This window comes from Xenopus laevis, chromosome 8L (assembly GCF_017654675.1).
Source record: "Xenopus laevis strain J_2021 chromosome 8L, Xenopus_laevis_v10.1, whole genome shotgun sequence".
Taxonomy (NCBI): domain Eukaryota; kingdom Metazoa; phylum Chordata; class Amphibia; order Anura; family Pipidae; genus Xenopus; species Xenopus laevis.
In genome coordinates, this window is record NC_054385.1 from 123,184,763 (window position 1) to 123,193,779 (window position 9,017).

Genomic DNA, 9,017 nt, shown 5'->3' on the forward strand with positions numbered 1-9,017 from the left:
AGGAGCAGGTCTGCAAGGGCTAGTTACCCAGCTGAGCCTGTGCTTTCTTCTCCTTATTATTATCATTTATTTATACATGTATATAGTATTGCCCACATATATTCCCCTGAAATAATTCATCACTCCCATCAGTCCCTGCCCCAGTGGAGCTTACAGTCTAAAGGTGTCCGTACACTATGAGGTCGCCAAACGAGTGGAACTTAACCCCATATGCCCACTAACGGGTAGGCGATATCGGGTGAATCCGAACGTTCAGCAGTTACAATGTCGTGAATGGGCGCAGACGGGTCGCAGGACTGTATCAACTAGCCGATGTGAGCCTGGATCGTAGGAAAAAATCTGACTTGACTTGAATTTTTGGCCTGATATCGATTGGGAGGACCCGTCGGGAGCCCCCACACATGGACAGATAAACTGCCAAATCGGTGTAAGGGCCCACCTGGTGATTCGGGGAGATTTAATAATTCTTCTTTGGGGCAACTAATCTCCCCGAACGGCTTCCCCCTGTCTTCCGCCGGCTATAATTACTTTAATACTCCATAGGCCCCTGCCACCAATGTTTTTTTAAAAAATATTCTCTGGGGGCCCCAATCTTTCTTTAACTTGTAAGGGGGGCCCTGGCACCAATGGGGCCCATTTGCCAGTTTTTTTTTTAAATTTATAGGGGGGCCCTGACCATCAATAGCTTTTTATAACTTGTGTGGGTGTTTGGGGGGTTACCTTTTTAGTGCTGATGTCTGGGTGGTCTTTTAACTGTGGTCTGGGTCGAATCTGGGGTGGGGCTTGGGTCTGGGTGGGCGTGGCCTAGTGGGCCCCTAAAATTTTGTTGTACAGGGCCCTGTGATTTCTAATGGAGGCCTTGGGTTGGGGGATTCCTTTCCACCATCCTTGGGGGTGCCCATGAGCAGGCCCGGACTGGCCATCTGTGAGTTCTGGCAAATGCCAGAGGGGCTGCCATAAGATGGTGGGGAACTGATTTGGCCTCTGTGTACCTGAAATGTCAGGGCTTATTTTGACTCCCAGTCCAGACCTGCCCATGGGTGTTAGAGATTGGTGTAAGGGCCATGATATCAGGAGTATAAATAGAGTGCAGCAGGGCAGCCTCACACTTTGGTTTGTAGGAGGGAGAACTGATTATGGAGTGTTGCTGAACTACATAGTAAGAGTAATGAGGTGTCTCCCCAAGCACCGTACCTCTCAACATTTTCGAAATAGAAAGAGGGTCAAAAAAATTTGCCACCCGGAGAGCAAGGTTTTTTTTTTACCAAGCCCGTTTTATGACCACACCCCCTAATTAGCATGTTCATTTTTCTAAATTTGGCAGGTTATGAAAGTTTGAACACATTTCTGTGGTTTTTATGTGTTATTACAGTTTTGCTAATGAAGGTGAATTGCCCTTTAAGCTGCAAGTCACAGTTTCCCCAAGAGTCCTGCTTATCTTACAATTGCTTCTTTGCTTATCTTAAATTGTTACAAAAGCATCAAAATGCACCTGCCACATATTCTGGGCTCTCTGCCAAAAGCCAATAAAATTTTAGAAACAAAGGGGTATATTTATCAAAGGAGTGAAGTTAGAGATCACCACAGTCTACTAGCGTGAAATACCTCCTCCCTCCATTCATTTCTATGGGATATTCAAAGGGCGTATTCAGGGTTGGACTGGGGGGCCCGGGGCCCACCTGGACTCCAGTCCAGGGCCCCCTTTACAGGCCCCCCGATCCCCCTACTGCAAAGCGCCTTGCGGCGCCCCCTCAGTGCGCATGCGCACACGGTGCCGCCTCTGTGTGTGTACGCACACGGCGCTCCATCGGCGCACATGCGCACACTGCGCATCAACGTAGATCCCTTCTTTTTTCAAAAAACAAGCATCAGGGAAGGGGGCCTGGCCCGACGGGGGCCCACGAGGGTCGGGGCCCACCGGGTTTTTTCCCGGTGTCCCGTCGGGCCAGTCCGACACTGGGCGTATTTATCAAATGGTGACCATTCACTTTCACGCTTTGATAAATACGCCTTTCAAAATCCCATAAAAATTAATGGAGAGAGACGGTATTTCACTCTGGCGGACTGTGGAGATCTCTAACTTCACTCTTTGATAAATATACCCCAAAGTTTGTATCTTTTTCTTACTGTTCAGTGCAGGAGATCAAAGAGAATCTGGGACTGCGGGTTAAATTATCAAAATTGCGACTGCCCCGCGAAAAATAGGACAGTTGGGAGGTATGAAGCACTGAGACATATGGTAGAGGAATTGTTCACCTTTGAGTTAACTTTTAGTATGATGTAGAGAGTGATATTCTGAGATAATTTGTAATTGGTTTTCATTTTTTATTATTTGTAGTTTTTAAGTTATTTAGCTTTTTATTCAGCAGCTCTCCAGTTTGCAGTTTCAGCAATCTGGTCGCTAGGGTCCAAATTGCTCTAGCAACCATGCATTGATTTGAATAAAATGCTGGATAGAAAGACGAGTAATAAAAAGTAGCAATAACAATACATTTGTAGCCTTACAGAGCTTTTTAGATGTGGTCAGTGACCCCCATTCGAAAAAAATGGAAAGAGCCAGAAGGAGAAGCCAAATAATTTAAAAGGAAAAAAATGAAGGCCAGTTGAAAAGCTGCTTAGACATGGCCATTCTATAACATACTATTAACTGAAAGGTGAATCACCCCTTTACGACGTTGTTCCCTAATATCTGAGACAGTATAGTATGAAGACATTATTATCATTAACATATGTTATAGCTTACAGCGGGCACAGAACATCCCACAGTTCTGCGAGGCATAAGAGCTTACTACTGAGCCACCCTATAGCCACAAACTTCTATGAAAATCACTCCAATCCTGATTAATAACACTTTTCATGTGGATCTGACTTCCTTCTCCTTGAAGGAAGTCAGATCCACATGAAAAGTGTTATTAATCAGGATTGGAGTGATTTTCATAGAAGTTTGTGATAATGGATAATGGATAATGGATTAGCTGCAATAGTGCAAGCTAGAATGCTATATTTATTTTATAGATTGCTTTACCATACCTGAGTAAGCAGCTCTAGAAGCTCTCTCTGTTTGTTTAGGATAGCAGCTGCCATATTAGCTTGGTGTGACATCACTTCCTGCCTGAGTCACTCATAGCTCTGGGCTCAGATTACAGTAGAGAAGGGAGGGGTGGGGGGAGAGGAGCAAACTGAGCATGCTCACGCCCGGGGCAAGGAGGTTTAAGATGAAAACAGGAAGTCTGATACAGAAGCCCATGCGTACACAATAGAAGGAAAGAATTTGGTGTTTCTTTTGACAGAGGACTCAGAGCAGAATTACTGGTGTATTTATATAGACCTTTCTGATAAGACTTACTTAATTTTAACCTTTCCTTCTCCTTTAAAATATTCAGAAATTGTCTGGAGTGGATACACCTGCCAAAAAATGAGAATGACAGGTGACAGGTGTATCTGCTCCTTGTGGTCCTTTTTCTGCCTTGTATATACCCGTGGGTGGTATGTATATTAATGTTGTGTATGCTGAAGTGCTATTGTTTCCCAGTGACACAAAGGGCAGGTTTATCAGAGAATCTCTGAATATTTTAAGGAAATCCACATGGAAAGTGTTATTTATGCTGATGTTTTTGCTACAACACTGTTGTAATTGCCAAATTAACTTTATATAAAGTAAAAAGATTTTTTTTGATACCACCCATGAGTGTGTAAATCTGGCATTGTGTGTATTTAGTTAGTGCATGTGGGGGTAACTTTAGGTTTTCTGCACCTCTAATCACAAATTGCTTCATATTCTATGGACTGGTGTGCCCAGGGCCGGGCGAAGGTAGTTTGGCACCCTAGGCAGGAGCTTCAATCAGCGCCCCCCCCCCGCATTACCATTTCCCACCTTGCCATGTCGTTTTTTTAAATAAAGAAAGTGTACAACTCAACAAATTAAACTTCTCATTTATATAAATATAAACATACACATAACCAGCACATCAGCCCCCACCCCCTCATTCACAGCACAGTCACCTATTGCCCCACCCGAGGCCCAGATATTCAGATAGAATTAACAAATGTGCTGCCTCAATGTACCTGTGCCAGCAGCCTCCATACTGCCCCCTATATGGTACCTGTGCCAGCATGCCCAGCAGCCATCCATCATACAGCCAGCATATTGCCCCCAATCTTAACCTGTGCCCAGGGGCGTAACTATAGAGGAAGCAGACCCTGCGGCTGCAGGGGGGCCCAGGAGGTATAGGGGCCCCATGAGGCTCTAATTCATATACAATTTCAATAAATATTGGAGAAACAAGTCAACCTCTAAACATTTTGGGGGCCTGAAAAATAGTTTGCTGTGGGGCCCAGTAATATCTAGTTACGCCACTGCCTGTGCCAGCAGCAGCCAAAAATGAATCAGATCGCAATTATTGCCCCAACTTATTTACCTGTGCCAGCAGCAACCAAAAATAACTTAGATAAATGTGATCATATTGCCCCCAAGTTTTATTACCTGTGCCAGTGCCCAGCTCAGCAGCAATAGAAAATATACGGCCCACATCTGGAAGCGGCGCAGTAATAGAAGAATATAAATCTTCCTTCAGGCTTAACTCAACTCTGAATGCTGAGCCTGAGACCGAGGAAAGCGCCGCAAACCACACCAATGCGCCAGCTCTGTGCCTCTCTCCATCGACGAACCGCATAGTGACGCCATTGACGCACATACCCACGTCGCGCCAGCAGGAGCTTTTACTTGCCGGCAAGGGCGGGAGGAAGAAGGTGAGGGAGGAGAGGGAGGTGAGGGAGGGGGTATCAAATGGATGTATTCCGCCCGCACCCAGGAATAAGCAAAACGAAAAAAAAAAAACCAAAATAATAATAAAAAAAACTAAAAAAAAAAATCCACTTAAAAGTGCGCCCCACAGTGATGGCGCCCTAGGCAGCTGCCTACTCTGCCTACCCCTAGTTCCGGCCCTGGGTGTGCCCTCTATATTTTTAAACCATAGCACTTAAACACACAAAGCACTGCACAAAGCTATCGACCACTTACTGTGCATAAAGTGAATTGTATGGGTTTCAGTTCCCAGAGGGAATGGAGCAAGTATAAATCAAAGCTATTAATGTGACCACATGTTAATACATTAGCCATTAGCGCAGGGCTTCCCAGCATCATAATTGCTGCTACTCACAGGCTCATAGTCATGTGATACTGCCGATACAAAAGCCCTAGAGAAGCCTCTACACATGGGGGCAGATTCACTAAAGGGCAATGTGGCTAACGATAGCGACTTTTCACCAGCGTTACCATCCGCAGCGACGTCGCCAATTCACTAACAGGCACAGGCACCAATGCACTAGCGAAAGAGACCGTCGAAAGCGTTTGTCGAAAGGCGACTTTTCACTCTGGCGAAAGGTTGTTACTCTGCAAATTCAGTAAAGTGCGGATTCTACTGAACGTTACCTCTTTCGCCGGAGTTGACTTTGCCATTTAAAACTAACGAAGTGTTAAAAAGAAGCTAGGGGGGAATTTACTAACCTTGCCAGGCTGAAGACAACGCTAATTTACTAAAATGCGAAGTTGCGTCCAGGGCACCGAACGCTGGCGAGTTTTCGTTAGCGTTACTTCGTCTATCAAAGCGGAGATGCGCTAGTGTTCAATTGTGCCTAGCGCAACTTCGTTAGAGGTCTTCGCTCAGGCTAATTTGCATACATCGAAAATTATAAAGTTGAATGGACGTATATGTTGCAGCAAATACATTACATTTAGTCCAGGGAACCTTAATAAATAAAATAGAGTTGTTATATTGCCCTACACATGAGCCCACTGTATAGTTTATGTGCCATATGTTAGGAAATGTAAGGACTTTTGAAGGATATCACTCTGAAAAAAAGAAAAGACACCAGCGTTTTTTGGGAATTTTTTCCACTAAAAATATGATGTAAGTAACAGAAGATTGAGGAAGATCTATGCATTCCAATGCACTTCAGCTGGTCTGAGCTGGCGTAAGGAAAGTCTGGCGAAAGAGTTAACGTTCAGTAAAATTAGTGAATTTGCAGAGTAAGGTCCATTCGCCAGAGTGAAAATTCGCCTGGCGATAGAGTGCAAATGACTGCCAGCGTCTGTCTCTTTCACTAGTGAAGTTACGCCTATGCCTGTTAGTAAATTGGCAAAGCACCTGAAAGCATTAATGCTGGTGAATTGTCGCAAGCGTTAGTCACTTGGCGATTTAGTAAATCTGCGCCCTAGATCTTCCTCAATCTTCTTTTTGGATAACCAGGTTCCTCCATACATACATACATGTAACATAAACTATACAGTGGGCTCATGCGTAGGGCAATATAACAACTCTATTTTATTTACCGTTATTAAGGTTCCCTGGACATTTTTAATAAAAAGTAGTAACTTCAAGCATTTGCACCAACATTTATAATAAAGACATCCATACAACTTTAAATAATCAGCCCTATGCAAATTCACCTAAGTGTAAGATCACTAGTGAATTTTCGCTAGGCACAAACGTACGCTAGCGCATCTTCGCTAAGAAATGCTGTCACTGCCGAAGTTACGCTAGCAAAAAGTCGCCAGCGTTCAGCACCCAGGGCGCAACTTCGCAAATTAGTGAATTAGCGTAGTGGTAGTTGAAGCGAATCTGGAGCCTGGCGAAGTGGTGCGTTGTGTGCGAATTGGTCACTGACGACAGTAGTGAATCTACCCCATGGGCAGATATATCTGTTATCTGATTGAGTGGCCTGAAGGTTCAAATACTGTACACAGATGACCACATAGTATTAAGGAGGCAGGCCCCTTCAGAAGTGGAACCAGGAAATGACAGACCAAAATGGAGAGCTACTGGGGCATCTTTGGAGACACAGATCTTTACTGCTAAAGGGCTGTGGTTGCCTTGGCCTGGTACAGAAGCACAAAACATAATGTACAACATTTCTAGCCACTTCTTTAGTTAAGCTTTAGTTTTCCTTTGAGAAACCAGTCTTGGTGGTACATCCCTACAGGCTGGGATATTGTCATTCCCATGGTGATAAGACTCATTTCTTTGTATAAAAGAAGGGCCCAAGCTGGATGCAGAGCTGGGGATGAATAGAGGGGAATAACAAGGGGAAGGAGGATACGCCCATTAAATAGAAGATCTGTTTTCCCACATACTTGTCCTTTGCTACTGGGAGGCTTCGGCACAAAGCCCAAGTAACAATGGACTGGGAATGCCACTTCTTTTATAGCTCTCTTGCCGCCGCGTATACGATTTTCTTCCATGTATAATAAAGTGTTTTTACAACGTCCCCTTCCAAGGCTTAAAAGAAAAGATTTCATAGATAGATAAGATTTACGATGAATTATAAATGTCGACTCATGACGTCTGCCTGAAGCAAATTGATGAGCAGGAGGGAGAACTGACAATGTCATCGACCCATACTGAAGCATAAAACACGGGCCAACGATATTGACTCAGTCTGTAAGGGTTATATCCAGGGTTATATCCAGGGTTATATCCAGGGTTATATACAGGGTCATATACAGGGATAAATACAGGGTTATATACAGGGTTAAATGCAGGGTTATATACAGGGTAAAATCCAGGCTTATATACTGGGTCATATACAGGGTTATATACAGGGTCATATACAGGGTTATATACAGGGTTATATACAGGGTTATATACAGCATCAAATACAGGGTCAAATACAGGGTTATATACTGGGTCATATACAGGGTTATATACAGGGTCATATACAGGGTTCTATACAGGGTTATATACAGGGTTATATACAGGGTTATATACAGGGTCATATACAAGGTTATATACAGCATCAAATACAGGGTCAAATACAGGGTTATATACAGGATTGTATACAGGGTTATATACTGGGTCATATACAGGGTTATATACAGGGTCACATACAGGGTTCTATACAGGGTCATATACAGGGTTATATACAGGATTATATACAGGTTTGTATACAGGTTTACATACAGGGTTATATACTGGGTCATATACAGGGTTATATACAGGGTCATATACAGGGTCATATACAGGATTATATACAGGGTTGAATACAGGGTTATATACAGGGTTGTATACATGGTTATATACAGGGTTATATACAGGGTCATATACAGGGTAATATACAGGGTCATATACAGGGTTATATACAGGGTCAAATACAGGGTTATATACAGGGTCATATACAGGATTATATACAGGGTTGAATACAGGGTTATATACAGGGTTGTATACAGGGTTATATACAGGGTTATATACAGGGTCATATACAGGGTCATATACAGGGTCATATACAGGGTTATATACAGGGTCAAATACAGGGTTATATACAGAGTCAAATACAGGCTTATATACTGGGTCATATGCAGGGTCACATACAGGGTTATATACAAGGTCATATACAGGGTTATATACAGGGTCGAAATACAGGGTTATATACAGGGTTGTATACAGGGTTATATACAGGATTTTATACTGGGTCATATACAGGGTTATATACAGGGTCATATACAGGGTTATATACGGGGTCAAATACAGGGTCAAATACAGGGTTATATACAGGATTATATACAGGGTTATATACAGGGATGTAACTACAGAGGAAGCAGTCCGTGCGGCTGCTGGGGGGCCCCTGGAGGTATAGGGGTCCCATGAGGCCCCAAATAGTGAGCAATTTCAGCATATATTGATAAAAAAAGCTCAACCTCTGGTTATGTTGGGGGCCCTAAAATTAATTTTTGTGGGGCCCAGTAACATCTGTTTACACCACTGGTCATATACAAATGCACAAACAAATGCGCTTGCACTTAAAGGAATAGTTCAGTGTGAAAATAAAAACTGTGTAAATAGATAGGCTGTGCAAAATAAAAAATATTTCTAATATAATTAGTTAGCCAAAAATGTAATGTATAAAGGCTGGAGTGACTGGATGTGTAACATAATAGCCAGAATCCAACTTCCTGCTTTTCAGCTCTCTAACTCTGAGTTAGTCAGCGACTTGAAGGGGGGCCACATGGTACATTTCTGTTC